This window comes from Oncorhynchus kisutch, linkage group LG18, assembly GCF_002021735.2.
Source record: "Oncorhynchus kisutch isolate 150728-3 linkage group LG18, Okis_V2, whole genome shotgun sequence".
NCBI classification, from domain to species: domain Eukaryota; kingdom Metazoa; phylum Chordata; class Actinopteri; order Salmoniformes; family Salmonidae; genus Oncorhynchus; species Oncorhynchus kisutch.
In genome coordinates this window covers 62,209,821-62,218,057 of record NC_034191.2, presented here as the reverse complement: position 1 = coordinate 62,218,057, position 8,237 = coordinate 62,209,821, and positions in this window count along the sequence as shown.

Genomic DNA, 8,237 nt, shown 5'->3' with positions numbered 1-8,237 from the left:
ACCGTTTGCCACATGCAGCAGGACACATTTCCTTAGCATAGAGTTGATCAGGCTGTTAAATATTGTCCCACTCCTTTTCAATGGCAGTACAAAGTTGCTGGATATTGGCGGGAACTGGAACACGCTGTCATACACATCGATCCAGAGCATCCCAAACATGCGCAATGGGTGGCATGTATGGTGAGTATGCAGGCAATGGAAGAACTGGGATAATTTCAGCTTCCAGGAATTGTGTACAGATCCTTGCAACATGGGGCTGTGCATTATCATGTTGAAACATGAGGATATGGTGGCGGATGAAGGTCTCGACAATGGGCCTCAGGATCTTGTCACTGTATCTCTGTGCATTCAAATAGCCATCTATAAAATACAATTGTGTTCGTTGTCTGTAGTTTATGCCTGCCCATACCATAACCCCACCTCCACAATGGGCTACTCTGTTCACAACTTTAACATCAGCAAACCGCTCTGCGTTTGAGGCCAGTTGGATTTAATGCGAAATTGGAGGCGGCTTATGGTAGAGAAAATAACATTAAATGATCTGGCAACAGCTCTGGTGGACATTCCCGCAGTCAGCAAGCAATTGCATGCTCCCTCAAAACTTGAGACATCTGTGGGATTGTGTTGTGTGACTAAATTGCACATTTTAGAGTGGCCTTTTATTGTCCCCAACACAAGGTGCACCTGTGTAATGATCATGCTGTTTAATCAGCTTCTTGATATACCACACCTGTCAGGTGAATGTATTATCTTGGATGTAAACACATTTTTGAGAAATAAGATTTTTTTTCAGCTCATGAAACTTTATATGTTGAGTTTATATTTATGTTCAGTGTAATATAATAATAGCCTAAGATATAAACTGTGGAGATCACATTCATGACAATGTCATCATGCATTTTTTCTGGAATGGAAAATCAGTCTACTCATAACTGCTGTCCAGGAGTTTCCCCCCGTGGGCTAAATTGTAGTTCAGGTTTGTAGGGTAACATTGGGTAACTAGCCACCCCTAAGAACAATGTCCAATTGCTGACAAAGCAAAGTTTGATATAAATGTGGTATGTGGATGATGGTCATGCTTAGGCAAACAAACTATGAAGGGGAATAAGTGGCTATAGTTTACACATTTTTTGTTATTTAATACAAATGTAAGAAAAGGGGCGTTTTACGCAAGTACTGGGGTAACTGGTTTTGCTGGGGAGGAGGGCGGATTATTTTGTGTGTCTCGCCTAGGGCGGCAGAACAGCCAGGACTGGGCCTGAGCACACTTGTTCCAGAGAGATGAATTTACCTGTTGGTGGAGGCAGAGTCAAGGTGAGACCATGGGGTAAGGGGGAAGCCAGCGGTATCCTACAAACAGCATGGCATGATGCCCACCACAGGTATTCAACAAGAGGACATCTAAAGGGTGTTGTCATTAAAAAATGTTGCGCAATATTATTAGTCAAATATATTGTAGGAGGCATCTGCATACTAAGACAAAGCCATGACAATGCCATATGAGTCACCTCATTGAGTGTTCAGACAGGCATCTTATTTTTAGTTGTTCTTTAATGGAGTCAGTCATGCTTTCAATGGCTTCATGTCAACTTAAATGTCAAGTTCAAAAGCTTTATTGTCCATTAGGGTAAAGTGTCTAGTCTTAAAAAAAGCTTAAGCTTAGAAAATACATAATACTGTCGTCTGAAGACTACATTTCAGTGATTTTGTCCCTGTGGTATGCAGTGGTATAAAGCACTTAAGTAAAAATACTTTAAAGTACCACTTAAATCGTTTTTTGTGGGTATCTGTACTTTACTATTTATCATTTTGTCAACGTTTACTTTTACTTCACTACATTACTAAAGAAAAGGATGCACTTTTTACTCCATACATTTTCCCTGGCACCCAAAAGTACTGCCTCTGATCTGACGGACTCACTAAACACATGCTTAATTTGTAAATGATCTATGAGTGTTGGAGTGTGCCCCTGTCTATCCGTAATTAAAAACAACAAGAAAATGGTGCCGTATGGTTTGCTTAATTAATCTAAGGAATTTGAAATGATTTATACTTTTTACTTCTACTTTTGATACTTTATATTTTAGCTATTACATTTACTTTTGATAATTATATTTATATGTTTATTTAAAACCAAATACTTTTAGACTTTTAGACTCAAGTAGGATTGTACTTTTATTTTAGTCATTTTCTATTAAGGTATCTTAACTTTTATTCAAGTATGAAAATTGGGTACCTTTTCCACCACTGGTGGTATGTACAACTCACTCTCTGCCAGGAACACTTTTACCACTGCATGATGTCATGATGTCTTATTCCCCTCTAACCGGGGAGGGGGGGGGGGGACAGGGGCAGTGGAACACAGACGAGGAAATACGTAGAGTGGGTTTGCTCTCTTTCACATATCAAGGCCAGACCTCATATGACTCAATATTTCAGACCTCTCAATGGTAGCAATAAGATGAAGAAATTCATTTATACACTAATAAGTACTTTCGGAATACTTTTAGAGTACATGTTCTAGTATTGAAAATACAGATTTATTTATTGGAGGCATGAAAATACGATCCAGAAAATTAATTGTCAGACGCTCCACAACAAAAGAGAAATTAAATGTCATACAAACTTTCCCCACATAAGCACATGTTGTGGATAACATGTCTGAGTTTTTATGGATTGCCATGACAACAACGTTGGTTGCTTACATTTTACTAATGGTGTGATCATCTTTGGTAGGCCTACAAGAGAAAGAATGACTCCCATCTTCTTTAGTTTTTAGCTACCAGTGTGGTAGAATACCAATGTGGTTGGCTCACTGGCAGTGGCACTCATTCACTCCAGAACCGATGCCAGGGGAGGCTTTCCCCCAATAAGCTTATGCTAATCAGGGTCTGGATGGTGCCTCACACAATCGCCTGTGGCTTTGAATGTAAAAACACTTACTGGAGAGTCTGAATACCATTACAGGAGCAGGAAAATGCCTTCCATTGAACGAGGCACAGAAAGCAGGCCAGGGACAGGCAGACCGGGCTCATTAGAAGATTATGTGTGACCACCGTTACTAGACTACTGACTATAGTCTAGCTATGACTAATGATACAAATCTGAATGCCTTTAGAAAGAAACGACAGAGAAAAGAAAAGTGTTCGCACAGTTTCCATATCCAATACAGTTAGAAGGAGTTGCTGATTGACAGAGAGGACCGGTTGGAATGAAAAGCACCCACATTCTCTGGACTTGTGTCTCACAGGGGAATATTACGTTATATTTTCTTTAGAAAAATGTTTAATACACTTATAATACACTGTCCCTTATTCCCAGGCTAACCCTACAAAGACTCAGGGAATTAAAAGCATGATGACAAAATGAAATTATATTTTTGAGGAAATTATAATTTACAAAGCATCACTAAAAACAGCTGATTCCACATTTATGCTGTGTGATTCACTCAACATTTAAAAAAAAAATAATACCAAATACATACATATTCACATGTTCTGTTCATTTGTGGTTATAAATCATGGAATAATACCAAACTAGCATCACTCAAACAACCAAATCTAAGGCTAACAGTGCTGTGTGACTCTCTCAATTCATTCATTATCAGCAATATAAAGGAGTCCCACTTCAGACACCAGCCAGCACAGTAAGCATAGTCATTCACCATACATTACTGCTGGACGCTGATCTACTGTTTTCCTTTAAGGACAATTAGGCTGAAGAATGCATGTGGAAATGACATCATAGGCCTCCTCTGAACTCGATTGTCTAAATATTTACCAGTCACGTCCATTGGGAAATGAGAAGATATTATACTGAAAGTCTGACTGCGAGCATGGCTTGTTTCTATGAAACGACTTAATTTCATGATCTTCCCCTCTCACAGTTTGCCAATAGTACACTCATAGAATGAGTAACATGATTTAGTCTCCGTCAGCTCATATGAGGTCTGGCCTTGATATGTGAAAGAGAGCAAACCCGCTCTACGTATTTCCTCATCTATGAGGTTTAATTGACTGATTCATTTTCAAAGGAGAATCTCTGACATATAGGGGAATGGAACAACTTAATATTGTTCTTTCAGTACAAGCTACTGTTCTTGTTATGGTGATGGCTGAGAGTCATTTTCTAAATGTCACATTTGGGACATATGTTCAGAGAGAAGTTGCGAGCCGCATGAAGAGAAAACGTATTTCCAGATGTCTCTGGAATTCCATTCATTGAACCTTAGTAAAATATATTAGGGATGATAAGGGATGATAAATTGAAAAGCATAAAATTAGATTCAGTTCAAGGGGAAGTTCCATGATGTGTTTTTACAGGAATTTGATATTTTCTAGTGTTATTCTTCTCAGCAACACTTACACTTTTAATAAGTATACCACCCCATTCACGAAAATGGTTCACTCCTACAGACAGTGAGACACGTGGCCATGGCTCGCTAAAGCAGGTATTGAGGTATTCAGTTACTGTTCGATTGAACGTTAGAATGGGCAAAACGATTGACCTAAGCCACTTTGAGTGTGGTATGATAGTCAGTGCAAGGCGTGCCGGTTCCAGTATCTCAGAAACGGAAGGCCTCCTGGGCTTTTCAGGCAAGAACCTGTCTAGGGTTTACCGAAAATGAAAAAAATGAAAATCCAGTCAGAGGCAGTCCTGTGGGTGAAAACAGCTCGTTGTTGAGAGGTTGAAGGAGAATGGCAAGAATCTAGCAAGATAACATGCGGGCCACAAACAATCAAATAACGGCACAGTACAACAGTGGTGTGCAGAACTGCATCTCGGAACGCACAACTCGTCGGCCCTTGTCACAGATGGGTTATTGCAGCAGACGACCACACCAGGTTCCGCTCCTATCAGCTAAAAACAAGAAGAAGCGTCTCCAGTGGGCACACGGTCGCCAACACTGGACAATTGAGGAGTGGAAAAACGTCCCCTGGTCTGACAAATCCTGGCTCCTGTTGCATTATGCTGATGGCAGTGTAAGGATTTGGCGTAAGCAGCATGAGTCCATGGCCCCATCTTTACTGGGGTCAACGTTACAGGCTCGTAGTGGTCTAATGGTGTGGGCTATTCTTTCCTGGCACACGTTAGATCCCTTGAAACTAATTGAGCAATGTTTCCATGCCCCAAAGAATTTAGGCTGTTCTGGATGCAAAGAGTGGTCCGCAAAGAGTGTCACTACTCTCTGGAACACTTTAGCATGCCTTGAAATCAGTTCATATGCCAAATTACCAAGTAGTTGTTTAGTTTGGCTTATTCTCTGTACAGTGCCTTGCAAAACTATTCACCCCTCTTGGCGTTTTTCCTATTTTGTTGCATTACAACCTGTCATTTAAATGGATTTTTATTTGGATTTCATGTAATGGACATACACAAAATTGTCCAAAATAGTGAAGTGAGATGAAAAAAAATTATTGTTTCAAATAATAATAAAAACAGCAAAGTGGTGCTTGCATATGTATTCACCCCCTTTGCTATGAAGCCTCTAAATAAGATCTGGTGCAACCAATAACCTTCAGAAGTCACATAATTAATCCACCTGTGTGCAATCTAAGTGTCACATGATCTGTCACATGATCTCAGTATATATACACCTGTTCTGAAAGGCCTCAGAGTCTGCAACACCACTAAGCAAGGGGCACCACCAAGCAAGGGGCACTATGAAGGCCAAGGAGCTCTCCAAACAGGTCAGGGACAAAGTTGTGGAGAAGTACAGATCAGGGTTGGGCTATAAAAAATATTCAAAACTTTGAATATCCCATGGAGCACCATTAATTCCATTATTAACCAAATGACAAGAATATGTCACGGCAACAAATCTGCCGAAAGAGGGCCCCCCAACAAAACTCACAGACGAGTCAAGGAGGGCATTAATCAGAGAGGCAACAAAGAGACCAAAGATAAACCTGAAGGAGCTGCAAAGATCCACAGCAGAGATTGGAGTACCTGTCCATAGGACCACTTTAAGACGTACACTCCACAGAGCTGGGCTTTACGGAAGAGTGGCCAGAAAAAAATAAGCAAACATGCTTGATGTTCGCCAAAATGCATGTGGAAGACTCCCCAAATATGGAAGAAGGTACTCTGGTCAGATGAGACTAAAACTGAGCTTTTTGGCCATCAAGGAATACACTGTCTGGCGCAAACCCAACACCTCTCATCACCCCGAGAACAACATCCCTACAATGAAGCATGGTGGTGGCAGCATCATGCTGTGGTGATGTTTTTCACCTGCAGGGACTGGGAAACTGGTCAGAATTGAAGGAATGATGGATGGTGCTAACTACAAGGACATTCTTGAGGGAAACCAGTTTCAGTCTTCCAGAGATTTGAGACTGGGACGGAGGATTATCTTCCAGCAGGACAATGACCCTAAGCATACTCCTAAAGCAACATCGAGTGGTTTAAGGGAAAACATTGAAATGTCTTGGAATGGCCTAGTCAAAGCCCAGACTTCAATCCAATTGAGAATCTGTGGCATGACTTAAAGATTGCTGTACACAAGCGGAACCCATCCAACTTAAAGGAGCTGGCGCAGTATTGCCTTGAAGAATGGGCAAAAATCCCTGTGGCTAGATTTGCGAAGCTTATAGAGAAGTACCCCAAGAGACTTGCAGCTGTAATTGCTTGTTACGTTCCCCAGTTCCTGTGTGGTTTCTGTATGTGTGTGTTTCAGGAAATGACTTCCTGGAATCGCCCAAGCAGCTGATTGGTTGTCTCCATGTCAAATTGGAACTGACCCCGCCCTCTCATCAGAGGACACAGCTGTCTTCAATTACCAATTCCTTCTCCAGCTATATAAGCAAGTGTTCTGTTACTTAGAAGCAGAGATGTTTGCTGAGAGAAGAGGGTGAGAGCCTGTGTTGGTTGTTGTTAGGAGAGAGCGCTAATAAGCTTGTCCTGTCTTGGTTGTTGCTGAGAGATGATTGCTGAGAGAATAGAGCTGAGGGTGATAGCATGTGTTGGTTGTTTCTTCGAAATAGCTTATTGTTATAGCCTGTATTGGTTGTTGCTCAGAGAGAGCTTCTTTGATATCTTGTGCTGGTTGTTGCTCAAATTGTTTGTGTATAGTGTTTTTGTAGCCGGTCCTGTAAAGGTATGTGTATGCCAAAAGGTCTGTGATTAGTAATTATTCTGTTTTTGTTCCCAGGAGGGAAGGGGAAGGCACCTTGGGAGTGCTTAGGCAAGAGGCCTGCGGGCATACATATACCCGTAGTATATACTGTCTATGCACACTAGGTAAGACCTGGGTGGACCATCCCCTGTATTTTGGTTAGTGTGCCAGGTGGTGCTAGTTAGGTAAGTAGTGGGTAGGCAGGTAAGGTAGGAGAGGGGGCTTTGACATTTACTTTCTTTGCTTTGCTTCGGTCCAGCCCCTTTCCCCCAAAATTACCGTGTGACGGAATAAATTCCCTGTAAACGGTAAGTTCTCTGCCTTTTGTCATCCTTACTCGGACCTACAATCCCATACCTCTTTCACTCCATGGGGAGTTGAGTTGTATCAGGGTGTTGCGTTCCCTCTTCCTAGAGGCGTACGTAACATTGTTGCAAAAGGTGGCTCTACAAAGTATTGACTTTATTATTCCCGATCTAGTTTTCTGTTTTTTTTGTCTTGTTTGTTAAACAATAAAACATATTTTGCATCCTCAAAGTGGTAGGCATGTTGTGTAAATCAAATGATGCAAACCCACAAAAAAAAATATATTTAAATGCCAGGTTGTAAGGCAACAAAATAGGAAAAATGCAATGGGGGGGGTGAATACTTTGCAAGCCACTGTAGCTGCTTGCTGAGATTCACTTGTATCTTGAGAAGGCTCCATCCATGAGTAACATGTCTGCTGATTTCAGCATTCTCATTAGCAATTTACCCAACTATATTTAGCTTTCCTTCTACCCCGGTAAAGCCCCATCCTAACAAGGCGGTTATAACCTTCCCTGGTAGCTGCCAAAACAATTGTTGCTCGTCTTCTGCACCCTGAACTTTAACCATGCTTGATCCAAATCTGAATTTATATCAAGGACTAAGCAGGCTTATAGGGACCTTTGCATTCTGAATGGAAGAAAACCACACTAGACGGAAGATGGACCTCTCTATATATATAACTTTCATTTTGTGACACAGCTAGGGGGTTCTCCCTCTGCTAAATTTGTTTGGTCTTTAAAGCCGACCCTCACATTCCATGTTTTTCTTTTGGTGTCCAAGGAAATCCTACATTTCCTTTTCTTTTGGGATT